The 17,018-nt window shown below is 35.5% G+C and overlaps 1 long non-coding RNA gene across 1 annotated transcript in view; it reads left to right on the plus strand.

Annotated features, from left to right (window-relative positions):
* Nucleotides 1-9,045, plus strand: part of LOC138757236 (uncharacterized) — a 39,622-nt gene extending 30,577 nt beyond the window's left edge. The window contains exon 2 of the long non-coding RNA XR_011353443.1: nucleotides 8,868-9,045. This is a non-coding gene — a long non-coding RNA (uncharacterized lncRNA). The remainder of the gene's footprint in view (nucleotides 1-8,867) is intronic.
* The last annotated feature ends 7,973 nt before the right edge of the window (nucleotides 9,046-17,018 follow it).

The following is a 17,018-nucleotide window of genomic DNA, read 5'->3' on the forward strand; positions in this document are numbered from 1 at the left end:
GATGGCACAGAATTATGGTTGATTGTTTGAGGTACGATTTGGGTAGATAGATATTAAAAGAGGCATCAATCACAAGTAGTTTGTTTATTCTGCTTTCCTTTCAGATTTCAACATGAATTGAAATGTGAAATGGGCAATAAATATTTTTTTACTGATCTATTTGCTCTCATGTTAAGACCCACTGAGGTTCTGCTATTGAAATTTCAAAAGAACAATGTATCAGTTTTCCTAAGAGGAAAATTAAAAGGTCCAGAAAGCAATTAGCTCATTTGCTGAGCAGAAGTTAATTCCATGGCAAGACTTTAACCCTTTGGACTCCAGCCATTTTTAATAATATATATTCCGGACTGGGTCCATCGGTAAACTACAGTGAGAACACCAGTACAAACCAACTGGTGATTGGGCATACAACCAGTCCCAGAAAACAGGGACACTGACAATATGCATTTGTTGGTACTTCCTGAAAACAGGGTCAAGGGGTCCAAATGATTAATTCTTTGGTGAAGTTCGGTTCAGCTGCATGAACATAAAAGACTGTTTAGCTGCAAAGATCAACAGGTCATAAATTTCCACTCTAACCACTTTATTCAGTGGCGCTTTAATCAGTAGAATAGTAAGCCATGCTCACTTTCAATAGATAATCATTAAATTGCTATATGGTCCCAATACATTACTGGGATCATTTTTAAATATGGGAAATTGAAAATATTTGGGTTAGATAATATGATTGCAAATGCAACAAAAATAATATGAGCACAATTTTCAGAATTGTCTGCACATGCAGGCAAATCAAGCAATTTTAAAATTTCAATTATGTTGATGATTATGTATTATATATTATTACAGAGATAATAGGGATTACTTTGGTTCTAATATCAACAATTTATTAATCAGTCTTATTATGACTATAAATAGATTTATTGGTGAATAAGGATGAGTAACTCACAGTTCTACCTTAGTTCTTGCAGATTCCTTCTCTCTTGTGCTTTGTTAATATTGTTGGTCATTATATCTACCAATTAAGTAGTTGTTAAGACACTTGAGAATCATAAAATTAATATCGTCACTAGTGAGTCCTAATTGGCCAGGGTACTTCCATTCTGGTTCATAACTTTTTAAAGACTGTATTCAGCTGATAGAAAACTGGATTTTTTTTAAAATTGTGTGTTTAGTACCTTGCTTCAAAAGTAAAGAACAAATGACTGAAGGTTGCATTTAAATTAGAAACTATTTACTTGTATATTGGGTTAACAACTTTATTGAAATAAAATTCACGTCATCCTACAATTCAATCTCAAATTGCTTTAACCTTAGATAATGTCCATACAGACTGTAAGAGCATGCAAGGAGATATTCCACCATAATAATGGTTATGGAGAAACAGTACTTCAAGAGTCAATGTGAAAAATTGAAAAATGACATTCAGGTTAGGAAAGCAGAGATCCATATTGGTCTGTTCCAAAAAATGCACATTCGTCCACAAAGTTAGTGATGACATTGTTTAATGGGTTTAATGTATCGTATGTGTTGAACGTTTAGTGGGTGAGGAGGGGTGTGGGAAGCAGGGAGGGAAGGGAGGGGGGAAAAGGGGAGAAAATGACACTGTGTATATTCAAGAGGGAAATGTTTATATGTATTTTGGTCAATAGGGTTCATAGTGTGAAAAATAAAAATAAAAAAGTTAGAAAGCAGTATTTATTAACAAGGGCTTCTACTCTATTGGTGTCCATCTGATGAACAACCACAACCATATCCCACTTGCACCTGTCAAGCTGTAGCAAATGAAAAGTAGAAATACTTTCATGTTCCCTGACAACATCATTCTCATGTGCCTTCAGCAGTTCACTGCTACTAATGGGTTATGGATCTTTGTTGTTAATCTGTGGGGTATCAAATTAGAAATATTAGGGCATTATATATCCTAGGGTAAGCAAGCTCTCACTTATAAAAAGCATAAATTCACTTTAGTTATTCCCTTGGTCTCCACTTAGATGGCCACTCTTTCCAAGGGCCACAAATTAATTAAAAAGACCTGTTTCATTGTTATATAATGGAGTCCTCTTATCTGTCTGCAAATCTTTTATCTGTCTGCAAATCTGTAGCAAGATAGAAGAGAGCTGCAGGAAACATAAAGTTGTGATATTCGGAGATTTTAACTTTCCACATTTTGACTGGAACTCCCCTACTGTAAAAGAACTGGATGGCTTGGAGTCTGTCAAATGTGTTCAGGAATGTTTTCTAAATCAATATTTATAAGTACCAACAGGAGTGAGTGTAATACTGAGCCTCCTATTAAGGAATGAGACAGCAGAGGGGACAGAACATTTTAGGTTCGGTGATCATAATGCCATTAGTTTCAATTTGATTATGGAGATGGATAGATCTGGGGCACAGGTTGACATTCTAAGTTGGAGAAAGGCCAATTTTGAGGAAATGAGAAAGGATCTAGAATGCCTGGATTGGGATAAATTGTTTTTGGGCAAGGGTATGTGAGGTGCGTGGAGGACGTTTAGCACAAACACATGATACCACCGTAGAAGTTTACATTCCAAAAATGATTACACTAATCCCCAGAATTTAAGTTAATTTTGAAATAGAAAATATTTTTATCATTGCTGTTTGGAAAGTTAAAGATAGGTATAAAATATACGGTTAGAGATTTGTATAAAATATTCCATTTGTCCTATAATGTGTAAAATCAAATTATTTGTTTCTATTTGCTTGAATAAAAATATTCAGCTGAAGGAAGATTTTATTCTTTAAGATAAATGAATAGCAGAAAAATGTATTCTCTCTCTCTCTCTCTCTCTCTCTCTCTCTCTCTCTCTCTCTCTCTAACAAAATATATTAATGTAATTATTTATTAGACTACCATAGCTCATTGCCATAGTTAGCTTAGTTTTTCATTCTCTTTTCCATTCTTATAAGGGCCGGATTTCACATGAGATGAAACTGAAATACCACCTTTTTGGGGGAAATACTTGGAACTTTTACACATACCCATTATCTGTGTGATAAAGGTGACCCTCAGGCCCCTTTTTAACCTTTCTCCTCTTGCCTTAATTTGATTGTCTTTAAGCTTAGATTCCCTTATCCTAGCTAAATAACTATGATCATTTATTTTATCTATGCACCTTGTGATTTTATAAACGATGATAAGATATAACTATCAGCAACTTACTCTGCAGGGAGAAAAAACCCATCCTGTCCTCCCTCTCTTAATATTTCATGCTTGGCAGTCATAAGACTTAGCAGTATCCCTTCCAAATATCCAGGTTACCAAAACTGCACAAATTACTTCAAATTTTGTCTCATCAATGATGAGAGCTGGGACATCAATTCACAACAATACCATAATGTCCCAGTCCTGAGCTAGTATTCTGGCCGATGAAGGCAATTGTGCAAAATACCTGGTCTACCTCTTGTAGTGCTATTGATCAACCACATTAGACTGAGAGTTGTGATTAATCGGCTTGAATCACGATAAGACATCATCACATCTCACATGTTGTTGGCCTCGTTCCAAGGCAGGTACAGGGAGGGGTTTGGGTATAATATATTTTGGGGATTCTGAGGGGAGGTGACACAGATGCAGGGGGCAAGCCAGCCCATACAGTACATTCATACAGATAGTGCTAATGGCTATACAGTGGTTCCACATACCTCTGTAGTTCATGGAACTACATAACTGTGCCTCTAGCTTTCATTGTTTTGTAATTCATTTCTTGGCTCCATCATTTACTGTGCCAATCTTGTCCTGGTTTAATCATATAAGGTGAGGAACAACACTTTGCACTTGTCTGAATTAAATTCCATTTGCTCTTCCTTGGCCCACTTTCCCAGTTCATTAAGATCCTGTTATGATCTTAAATGACCTACGTCACTCTTCATTAAACCACCAATTTTGGTGTCATCCACATACTTACTGATCATGTTAACCAAATTGTCAAATAAACCTTTAGTATCTATGAAAACAGTGGAAACAACACTGATCCCTTTGGGACACCACAGGTCATCTGAATAACAAATTTCAACTACCACACTCTGACTTCTAGCATCTGAATCCAATTGGCCAGCTCACCCTGAATTTCCGGAGCGGCCTATCACATAGGGCCTTGCTGAAATATGTGCTAATGTCCATGTAGACAATATTTACTGCCCTGCCCTCATTAATTTTATTGGTCATGCCTTTAAATTTGTGAGACATGATTCCCCATGCACAAAGCCATGTTTATGATCCTAAATCAGTCTTTGCTTTCCATATGCCTGTAGAATCCTCTCAGATAATGTACCCATGACTGACATTAAGCTCACCAGTTTGTAGTTCCCTGGCTTGTAAAGCAGACTTTCTACAGAAGTTACAAAATGGCAAGCTGGCAGGCTTGTTGAAAACCCCCATTTTGAAGATGGGTTGCGAGTTCTGCGTTCCGAGCTCAGCCTGTTCAAAACCATTGTAGTACTTACAAGAGGAAATAGCTGGCTGGCTAGAGTGCTTCTCTTGAAATAAGGGGAACAAGAGGAAATCTCTAGTGAACTGGAAGAAGAGGTTATAATTTGGTAAACCCCTGTTGGGGCAAGTTTCTTCGGCAAGCCACTGAAGTACTGATTGGAGGAAATCAGTTTGTGTGTGTCCAACGAGCAACAAATATCTCTCTGAAACCAACAAGAAACTTCTTGAGTGGTAACCATTTACCTTTCAAGCACCAAAATGTGGTTGAGATTCATAAATGTTAAATTTTGTGCACAGTATAAGAATTGCCTGATACTGGTAAACTTGGAGAAGTGAGAAGTAAATTATTGGACTATGAAACAAAGAACTTTCCTGATCATGTACACATTTCATACACATGCACCAAAATAATGCCCAGCTTATGGGAAAATCTGTAATAAGTGTAAAGGGCAGAATCACTATCCAAATCAATGTTTTCCCAATGAGAAACAGGACATAAGTAGAAGTGCACACAATAGAAGAAACTGCTCTCAGTGATACACTTTTTGTGGGCATGATGGTGCAGGAAGTGAACAGCGTTGAGCAGGATACGTGGACTGAGTCATTGTATAAAAGTGGAACAAATATTCCTTTCATGCTGGACACAGGGGCAAAGGTAATTTTGATGTGAACGCGACATCAGGACAATGAAGATAAAGCATACATCCATGCAAATCGTGTGCTGCTCAAAGCCTACAATAGAGAGATCATGGACACAAAGAGTACATGTAAACTCAAGGTGAATGTTAAAGATAAAGAGCACTACCTCAGGTTCGCAGTAGTCCCAGATGGACATGAATCACTGCTTGGTGACAAAGCAAGTGAAAATCTAAGCCTTGTCAAGAGGGTGTACCACATTAACAGTGACAATGAACAGAACAGTGTAGAGGAAATACTGAATCAATTTCTAGACATTCAAGGGTGTTGGAGTTCTACCATTCACCTATAAGATACAGTTTTTTTTTGTTTTTTTAAAATTTTATTTAAAGATTTTATCACAAGAATAAAAAGAAAAATTACATTTAAAGAAAAGATAAAAAAATAAAATAATAAGATTACAATACAACATTAGTCACCTAACTTAAATCCAACTAAGCCCCCCCAATATGGCCACCAAGAAAAATAATAAAATCTATATTAAAAAACCCACCCTTCCCCCCCAAAATAAAGAGTGAAGAGTTAGTAAAATTAATAAAATTAATATTATATAAAATAATATTAAAAAAAACACCTACAAAAAAAATAATGAAAAAAAATCATCTAGAATATCACACTTAAAGACATATTTAAGTCAAACTTAATTGCATATACTTAACAAATGGAGTCCACTTCAGCTTATAAAAAGACATCTTATCTTGAATTGAAAAATATTTCTTTTCCATAATTAAACAAGATTTCATCTCTAAGCACCACCTATCCAAAGTTAATATATTTCGATCTTTCCAAGTAAGCGCTATACATTTCTTGGCCACCACTAAGGCTAAATAGATAAAAGAAATCTGATAATCATTTAATCCTAAATCAATTAATGATTGCATATTCCCTAATAAAAAATATATCAGGATGTAATACAACATAGATATATACAACTATTAAATATAGATTGAATACCTTTCCAAAACTGTTGCAATCGGTCACAAAACCAAACAGTATGTAAAAAAGTATTAGCCATCTGATCACAGCGAAAACAACAATCTAACTTACTAAGACCAAATTTTTTGAATTTCTCTGGTGTTAAATATAATTGATGTATAAAATTATAATTAATCATCACTAATCTAGCATTAATCAATTTCCGAATACTATTTTGACAAATTTACTTTCAGGCTTCTTCAGCTATTGTAGAACCTAAATCTTTTTCCCATTTCAACTTATCTTTATCCCAATCTTTCTTACTTTCATTTTCTTGTAAAATACAATATAAATCAGATATATACCCCTTTTTTGGTATTGAAAGCACATATTTCTCAAAACTAGTTTCAGGCAATAGAATCATATGCCGACCACATATCTGTTTTACAAATGATCTTAACTGATAATACACAAAAACAGAGTTTCCACTAATACCAAATTTCCTTTGTAGTTCCTCAAAAGAACAAAAACATCCTTCGAAAAAACAATCTGATAAATTTTTTATTCCTTTCCTTTCCCATTGTTTTAAAATGATATTGGAGACTGTAAAAGGAACAAGTTGATTATTATATAATGGCAATCGCCCAGACCACTTATTTTTAAGCCCCAATTTATTAAGTTTACTCGTCCATAAATTCATTAAATGTTTCAATATTGGTACATCATAAGTTCGTAATAAATTTTTATTCCATCGAAACAGAAATTCATGTGGAAATTTTTCTAAAATGACTGCCATTTCTATCTTTGCCCAACTAGGTGGATCCTCCATATTCATTAGAGCACTAAGAAATTTAAATTGAGCTGCCTCATAATAATATTGAAAATTTGGTAATCTTAAACCTCCAAATTAAAAATCCCACATCAACTTTCTCATTGCTACCCTCGGAAATTTTCCCTTCCATAAAAATTCTCTAACTGCTTTATATAAATCCTTAAAAAAACTTTTTTTTTTAAAAAAGTAAGGAATTGATTGAAATAAATATTGTATCCAAGGAAAAATATTCATTTTTATAGTATTAATCCTCCCTAATAAACCTAAAAGTAAATCCTTTCACCTAATCAAATCTAATTTAATCTTTTTTTATTGAAGGAAGATAATTAATTGAATATAAATCTTGATATTCTGTATTAACATTAATTCCTAAATATTTAATTTGTTTAGTCCACTTCAAATTTGTAATATTTTTATATCTTGAGTAATCATCTTTACAAATTGACAAAATTTCACTTTTAGCCCAATTTACCTTATAACCCGATAATTGACCATAATTTGATAAAGATTCTTGAATTGCTGGTAAAGAAATATCAGGATCCACCAAGTATAATAAGACATCATCAGCAAATAAATTAATCTTATATTCCTTATTCAAAACTCTCATACCCTTAACATTTTCATTTTGACGTATTAATTGTGCCAAAGGTTCAATAACTATAGCAAATAAAGCAGGTGACAATGGACATCTTTGTCTAGTAGACCTTGTTAAATCAAAAGATTCTGAAATCTGCCCATTAGTAGCAACTCTAGCCTTCAGACTATTATATAAAGCCTTTATCAGTTCAATAAACGAGGAACCAAAGCAAAACTTCTCAAGTACTTTAAATAAAAACTTCTATTCCACTCTATCAAAAGCCTTTTCTGCATCTAATGAAAACACTATTGGATAATTCATTTGAGATTTAGATTTATTTACCAAAGTAATTAAATGCAAAATATTATCAGACGCATATCTATTTTTTATAAATCCTGTTTGGTCTTTATGTATTATTTTAGGTAAATATTGAGCTAATCTATTAGCCATAACTTTAGCTACAATTTTATAATCTACATTTAGCAATGATATTGGTCGATAAGAAGAAACCTGTAAAGGAACTTTATCTTTTTTTGGTATAACTGTAATTATTGCATTAGAACAAGATTCAGGTAGTTGACAAGTTTTATAAATTTGCTGTATTACATCCTTATAAATAAAAGATATATCAACATTAAAAGTTTTATAAAATTCTATAGAAAACCCATCTTCACCAGGTGCCTTTCCATTTGGCATATCTCTTATCGCCATTTCAATTTCATTTTCTGTAAAAGATTTATCCAACTCTTGTGTATCTTCTTGATTCAGTTGTGGCAATTTAATATTTTACAAAAAAGAATCTATTGCATCTTCAGTTACATCTTTACATTCAGAAGTATATATTTTTTTATAAAAATTACAAAATTCCTCATTAATTTCATTTTGTCGAAAAGTAATACCCGATTTCTTTCTAATTGCTGGTATAATCCTAGATAATTGTTCCTTTTTTAACTGCCATGATAAAACTTTATGGGCTTTCTCACCCCATTCATAAAACTTATGTTTAGTTCGATTCATTAAACATTCAAAGCGATATGTTTGTAATTCATTATATTTAAATTTTAAATTAGTTAACTGATTCTTTTGCATTTCGGTAGCATTTTTTTGAAATTCTTTTTCAATAACAGTTGTTTTTTTTCTCTAAATCTTCAATCTCTCTAAGTCTCTCTTTCTTTACTTTAGAAGCATAACTAATAATTTGACCTCATGAAAAAAGCTTTCATTGCATCCCATAAAACAAACTGACTAGAAACAGAATTAATATTATTACTAATAAAAACCCTAATTTGTTTTTTTAAATAACTAATAAACTCTGGTTTTGTAATAGCATAGTATTAAATCTCCATCTTGGAGTTCTCTGAACATCTTGTGAACTCTGGTATTCTATTTTTTTTCAGACGGAGCCGCGCTGCCAGCGGAGCAAGGATGAGCCCAGTGGGCGGCGGGACGAACTCTGGTATTCTAATAATAGTACTGAATGATCTGAAACCAACCTAGCCTTATAATCCACGGATATAACCTTATTCTGAAAATGTGTTGAAATTAAAAAATAATCAATTCTTGAAAAAGAATTATGACGTGAGGAATAAAAAGAAAAATCTTTCTCTGTAGGATTAAGTCTCCGCCAAATATCAACTAAATTCAAATCTGTCATCATGTTAGTCACTTGCACTGCCATCTTAGATTTCTTAATTGCTCTTGGATATTTGTCCAATAAAGGCTCCAATACCACATTTAAATCTCCTCCAATCATCACATTAGAATTTTCTTGTCCAAGTAATAAAGACATATCCACAACAAAAGCTGTATCCTCAATATTTGGAGCATAAACGTCAAGCAAAGTCCAAGCCTCATTAAAAATTGTACAATTCAATTTTAATAATCTTCCACCATTTTTTTCTTCATTCTGTAACTGAAATGGTAGATTCTTGTGCACCAAAATTGCCACTCCTTTCGCCTTTGAATTAAATGATGAATAAAAAACTTGTCCAACCCATTCACGTTTAAGTTTCAAATGTTCCTTATCTGTTAAATGAGTTTCCTGTAAAAAAGCCACATCAACTTTTAATTTTTTTAAGTAAGCAAGTACCTTCTTACGCTTAATAGGATTATTTAAACCCTGAACATTAAGAGAAGCGAATTTTAACTTAGACATTTCTTACAACAACACAAACAAACAAAAAAGAAAAAAGAGAAAATAAAACACAAGAAAAGAGGAAAATAAACCCTCCCCTTATCCCCTCTTAAAACTACAAGAAAAAAAATTAATTTTTCTTTAAAAAGAAATAATTTTAAAAAAGACATTCTCTCCTAAATCCAAAAATTAGTGAAAAAAAAACAGGTAAGAGGTTACAACTACCTCCTCCTGTCTTAACCACATAATGTGATAACTCCCACAAAATATTGGGTGTGAGATAACTCACACATAGCTGATGACTTCTGGAAAATAATGCCCACCCAGCTCCCTCTCCCAACTCCCATTTCACATTAAACCATCATTCTCAGAAAAAAAAAATATTTTTTTAATCAACTTTGTCACTCCGACCACCATTGCTTCCATTTCTTCTTGAAATTTGACTCCCATCTTGCATCTCCACTCTCTTTGGAGACCGTGGAGGACTGCGTCGTTCCTGAAATTGCATAATTGGTAACGAATGAGCAAAGTCCATAGCTTCCTTAGGGTTATCAAAAAATTTTGGTTGATATCCATCTTGAAAAATCTTCAATACTGCAAGGTTGCTTTATATCCTTTTTTTCCATAGCACTTCTTTCACAGGATTAAATTCACGTCGTTGAGACATAACTTCTTGACTTAAGTCCAGATTAAAAAAAACACGATTATTCTGAACCATCAAAGGAGATCTATTTTGTTGCGCATTTCTAATAGCCACACGTAAAATTGTCTCTCTATCATAATAGTTTAAACAACGAACCAGAACAGGTCTTGGATTCTGTTCTGAAAAAGGCTTTCTTCTCAAAGCTCTATGAGCATGTTCCAATATTAAGCCCTCCAGGAACTTATCTTGTCCTAACACTTGTGGAATCAATTCGGTAAAATTTTTTCTTGGATCTGGTCCTTCTATATCTTCTGGCAAACCAACAATTTTTACGTTGTTCCATCTAGACTGATTCTCCAAATAGTCAACCATTTTTGCTAAATTTTTATTCTGGATTTGTAAAGTTTCAATTGTTTTATTTACGTCTTGTAATTGATCTTGTACCTCAACTATACCTTGGTCACAAACATCAAGTCTTTCATTCGTTTCAAGCTTAAAAGCTCCATAATCAACCATCTGTTGAGTATTAATATCCACCAAGGAATTAAGCTTAGTGTTAACTTGAACTAAGGATTTACCTATCTCTTTTATTGAAGAAGATAACTTAAATTCAAGATTCTTAATAAGCATTTCAACTGGAATAGATTCAGGTACAATAGGATCCTGCTGTTTCTGAATAACCAGAGGGTCTTCTAATCCTTCCCTTAGTTTAACTGCTTTTCTTGCAGTATGACTACGTGTAGAAACCCCTGCCGCAATTTCCTCAGCAATATCAGAGGACTGATAGTCAGGGTTATCCTTAGCCCATATTGTATCAAGAGCCTTCGTTACATCAAAATCTATTGAAGCCTTCATGACTGGTGGTGCATTTCACAGCGCCACGCTACATCGATCGGTGGACGTCTCTTTAAAGTCGGGTCTTCAGCTGGCGGCATCCCAACTGTTCCAACTGTCAAAAGTTCAGCGACAGCGCTCATAGCAGGCGTTGATTGAAATACACGTGTCTGGCTAGCCCTTTGTTCCAAAGGCTGCCGGGCGCCATCTTTAAAGAGCCCTACCGGTATAGAGCGAAGCTCCGTTGCTGAGTCTTGCACTTCTTCTCCTGGATCCATTCCACGCTGAGTCCTGGCTTCTTGTAAACAGGTAGGCTCCAATAACTTTGGGAAATACAGTTTCTTAGCGATCTGTTGCCGTTTTTTTTTAACTTTTTTTTTAACAATTGTACCATTAGGAGCTAATTCAAAACCTCTAACTATTTATAAACTTTTTAAAAAGTTTTAACGGGCACTTATAGACAAAACAATAACAAGGAGTCAGGAGAGGACTGGAAGGCACGTCTATTCCTTACGCCATCTTGCCACGCCCCCATAAGATACAGTTAAAAGAGAACACACAGCCCTGAGATGGGTTCCACTGCTACTAAAAGAAAAGCTCAAAAGGATAAATTGGGAAACAGACTGAGATTACCAGAAGGAAGCAGCTTTGAATATGTGATTACAGACATGATAATAAAAAGATTTATAACAAACATGTATATCAAGCTGCCAGAGAAGGAAAATGATGAAATAAGCTATAAACCCAAACCAAAGTGGGAAAAAGATTTAACCATAAAGATAAAAATGAAACATGGGAAAAGTTATGCTCTGGAACTATGAAGAATATAATAAACACAAGGTTATGTATGATACAGTATAATTGGTTACACATGTTATATATCACACCCCAAAAGTTAAATAAATGGGATCCAACATTATCAGATAGATATTTTTGCTGTAAGAAGGAAATGGGAACAACAGTACATGCAATTTGGGCATGTGAGAAGGTGAAAAAGTTTTGGGAAGATCTAAATCAGGAATTAAATAAAATCACAAAAAGATCTCTGGATTTTTTGTTAAGTAATATAAGAAGTAAAGAATTATGCCTCAAAGTGGATGAAGCACAAAAAAAGATTTACTATGATAGCCTTAGCTGTAGCAAAAAAATGTATAATGTCAACTTGGAAATCAGAAGAGAGTCTGAGAATACAGCAATGGTACATGGAAATAAATAAATGTATTCCATTGGAAAAAAAATGTATAATTTAAAAAATAAAGTCACACTATTTGAACAAATTTTGGAGCTGTACATGGAACATAACAGAGAGGGCTTGATTCGATCCTCCACCCCCTAAAATGATAAGAAAAAATGACCTGATCCAGAGTGTAAAAGTAGATGACACATTTTTCTTGTTTATTTTCATTGTGTGATGACATTTTTTAAGGGTTTTATTGTATTGTATATGTTGAATGTTTATTAGTTTTGGAGGGGGTGGGAAGGGTAGGAGGAAAAGCGGGCGGAAATGCCACTGTGTATATTTAAGAGGGAAATGTTTGTATGAATTTTGATTGATATGATTCACAGTGTGAAAAATTACAAAGATTTTAAAAAGCATGAACTCGAATGAATAATGGCACTAGAGGTCATAAAGAAAGTGGAAGAGCCCACAGAATTGGTGAATTCAATAGTGTGTGTCAAAAAGAATTGTGACCTTTGCATGTACATGCATCCAAAAAACCTGAATGCCATAATAAAGAGAACATAATCAGATTCTCACCAGTGGAAATTTTTTCACTAAATTGGATGCATCCATGTCTTTTGGCAAATAAAGCTGCATGAAGATAGCACAAAATACTGTACATTTAATACACCATTTGGCCAATAGTCCTCCCTGAGGATGCCTTTTGGAATTTTCTCAGCTATGGAAGTGTTCCACAGGACAATGGAGCACATCCTAGAAGGTGTAAATGGGGTATGTGTGTACATGGATGACACAACAAAGGCTCATCAATGTGGTGCAACACATCCAGAAGTATGAATTAAAGCTAAACAAAGCAAAATATCAGTCTGGTGTGAATGAAATCACCTTTCAACTTGTTAAATTGTCAATGGCAGGTATAGAGCCAGACATGAGCAAGGTGAAAGCAATTTTAGTGATGTCCAGACCCACTGACAAAAAAGGGTGTATCGAGAATGCTGGAAATGATCGATTTCATTGGTAAGTTCAAACCAAACCTGTCTTCCAAAACAATGTACCAAAAGAAATTGTTACAGGACAAATGTGAATTCATGTGGACAGACAACCACGACAAAGAATGAGGATGACTGAAGATTATTCTAACTACAGGAATCAATGCTTTTGACATTCTTTGATGTATCCAGAATGATAAAAATATCCATGGATGCTTCAAAAGATGGAATAGATGCCATACTATTTCAGGATCTTGGAGATTGGAGGCCAATTGCATAAGTATCAAGAATGGTGATGACTTCTAAATGTCAATATGCACTGATCAAGAAAGAGTGTCGAGCTCTGGTCAATGGACTTGAGAAATTCCACAGATATGTGTATGATCTACCAACATTCACGGCAGAGACAGATCACAAGCCATTAATAGCAATAATCAAGAAAAATCTCAGTGAAATGTCACTGAGAATCCAAAGACTGATGATGAAGCTACAATGTTATAACTTTGAATTGGTGTACACACCTGGGAAGCTTATTGTGTTAGCTGATGCATTATCCAGGGCAATGATGCAGAGTGAAGCACACAATGAGAGTTCCACAGAGACAGATGAGAATCTCCACATGAATCTGCTCACTGTATCTCTTCCTGTATCTGACTTGAAATCTAAGAAGACCACAACTGAAACAGAAAAGGACACAGTTCTACAGAAGATCTTCAAGCATCTGAATGAAGGATGGCCTAGAGGTGAATACCAGCCACAGTAAAACATCAGAACTGAGCTGAGTGTTGTCAATGGGGATTCTACTCAGACAGAGCAGAATTATCATTCCTCAATCACTACAACAAATGATGCAAAAAGGATTCATGAGTGGCACCTGGGAATGGAAAAATGCAAGAGGAGGGCCAGAACTTCTGTTATTAGCCAGCTCTCTTTACAGCCCTATCAATGCCATAATGCCACTTTCAGGCAATTATGCAACTGTATTTACAGACCCCTCTGTTCTACTGCACTCCTCAGAGCCCTAATATTTTCCATGATTGTCCTTTCTTGATTTGTCCTTTCAAAATGCAACACCTCACACTTGTCTGCATTAAATTTTATTTGCCATTTTTCCAGCTGATCTAAATCCCTCTGCAAGGTTTGAAAACCTTCTTCGCTGTCCACAATGCCTCCAAACTAAGTGTCATCTGCAAACTTGCTGATTAAATTTACCATATTATCATCCAGATCATTGATAGAGATGACAAACAACAATAGTCACAGCACCAATTCCTGAGGCAACCACTAGTCATAGGCCTCCAGTCTAAGAAGCAAATATATACACCACTACTCTCTGGCTTCTCCCCTATGACCATTGTCAGAAATCAGTTTATTGCTTCACCATGAATACTGAATATCTAAACCCTCCTAACATCTCAAAACTTCACTGTTTAACAGGGATGTGGGCCCATAAATTTTGAGCAGAGTCCTAAGGGTGACATAGCCAAAAAAAAGTTTGAAATAGCTAATCTGCAGTCTTCGCCTTTGGATTATGAAGCCAATTATTTAATCCCTATGTTACATATTTTGATAAATATCATCCAATCATGTTTGACACAAAACTAAATGAACTGAGAAACTCAGTTCTAATCTGGAAAAGTACTCCAGGCAAATACACTCCTTATGTAATACTTTATGTCACTCAGGATTTCTCTGAATAATTTTGTATTAGTTTAACTATTTTTTTAACTATTTCTTCACATTCTTCTCCTGATTTTCTAAGATTATGTTAAATGCTAGACACATTCCAGCTCTAATCACCACCTATTTGAGTAAGTGGTGGTTAAGAATCTGGTTACATTTTTTTACTGACAGTCGTTATTCTGTTTCATTTCAGCCTCTCTGTCAGCGCATTCAGCGAATCCTGTGTGTTCCACTGCACGCACAAAGAATAAGAATCAGAATTTATTATCATGAACAAGTCACAAAATTCATTGTTCTACGACAGCATCACAGTGTAAACATTCATATAAATCACCTTAAAAAAATTAGTGAAATATGAAAGTCTGCTGACACTGTGATTGTAGTAAAAGCACACCAAAATGCTAGACAAGCTCAGTAGGTCTATTCAGCCTCTATAGGAAACAGAGATACATCGGTGACCATTCGGGCCTGAGCCTTTCTTCAAGAAATAATGGAGATCCCTCCACTTGGCATGTATTCCCCTCTCTGCTTTACGCTCCCTCTGTCACTTTCTTGTCCACTCCTCCCTCCCCACAAATTGTCCCCATGGGATCTACCCCTGTTACTGCAGGAGATGCTCCACTTGTGCCCACACCTCCTTCCTCATCGCTATTTGCGATCCCAATCAGTCCTTCTAAGTGAAGCAACATTTCACTTGTAAATCTGCAGGGGTCATCTACTGCATCGGGTGCTCCCCTTGTGGTTTGCTTTACATAGAAGAAACTGGACGCAGATTGGGAGATCACTGTTGAGCATTTTGGCTCTGTCTTCTGCAATTGCATACATTTCCCAGACCCCGCTCATTTCAAATCTCCTTCCCATTCACTTGCTGACATGTCTGTCCATGGTCTCATGCACAGCCAGACTGAGACCACCCGTAAATTGGAAGAACAACACCTCATCTTCCTACTGGGCACCCTCCAATCTGATGGCATTAATATTGACTTCCCTGGCTTTTGTTAAACACCCCGCCCTTTCCCCATTGCCTTTCCCTATCTGTCTCTCCTTTCCTTGTATCATTTCACACAAACATGATAAATTCTTACCTTGTCCCTTATCATATTCAATTAACACCTTTTGTTGGTCTGGATTCCTCCCCCATTGTTTGAATTCTGAGACCTTCTGAGATTTCCTGCTTCTGGTTTATTCTGCTTATTCCTTGAAGAAGGGAGCAGGCCCAAAACATTGGCAATATCTTGGTCTCCTACAGATGCTGAAAACACCAGCTGAGTTCCTCCAGCATTTTGGTGCCCTTTTAAATAAAATAGTGTATGAAAAGTTAAAGTAAGGCAGTGACTTTGTTTCATTGATTAATCAGTTATCTGATGGCAGCGGGGAAGAAGCTTTCCTTGTATCACTGAGTGCTTGTCTTTAGGATCCTGAACCTTTTTACTAATGGTATTAGAGTGAAGAGGGTATAACATGGGTGGAAGGGTTCCTTAAGGATAGAGGCTGCTTTCTTAAGACTCTCATAGATATCCACGATGGAGTGATGACTGGTGCCCGTGTTGTCACAGGTGGAATTAACAACCCTCTGGAGTTTTTTCTTGTCCTGAGCGTTGGCACTTCCATACCATACAGTGATGCAACACCAAGAATGCTCTCCACAGTACACCTGTAGAAGTTTTATAGATTTTTCAGTGACATATGGATTCTCCTCAAACTCCGTGATTGCATCAACATGGAAGTTCTGGGACAGATGATCACAGATGTGGACCCGAGTAATTTTAAGTTCTTGACACTCTCCACTACTGAGCCCTCTATGAGGACTTCCTTCTGAAGTCCACAATCATCCGTTTGGTTTTGCTAACATTGAGTGCAACATTGTTGGTGTGACACCATTCAACGAGCTGATCCATCTCCCTCCTGGACGCTTCCTCATTGCTGTTGGTGATTCTGCCGACAACTGTGGTGTTATCGGCAAATTTGTTCCTTCACCGTATATCCGAACTGTACTCTCTTCTTCATTCACAAATACGGACCAAAAAAAGGGCTCGCAATTCTTGGCATCTGTAACTGTAACTTAACAGCAAAGTCTAATAT

The sequence above is a fragment of the Narcine bancroftii genome, chromosome 3, assembly GCF_036971445.1.
Source record: "Narcine bancroftii isolate sNarBan1 chromosome 3, sNarBan1.hap1, whole genome shotgun sequence".
NCBI classification, from domain to species: Eukaryota; Metazoa; Chordata; class Chondrichthyes; order Torpediniformes; family Narcinidae; genus Narcine; species Narcine bancroftii.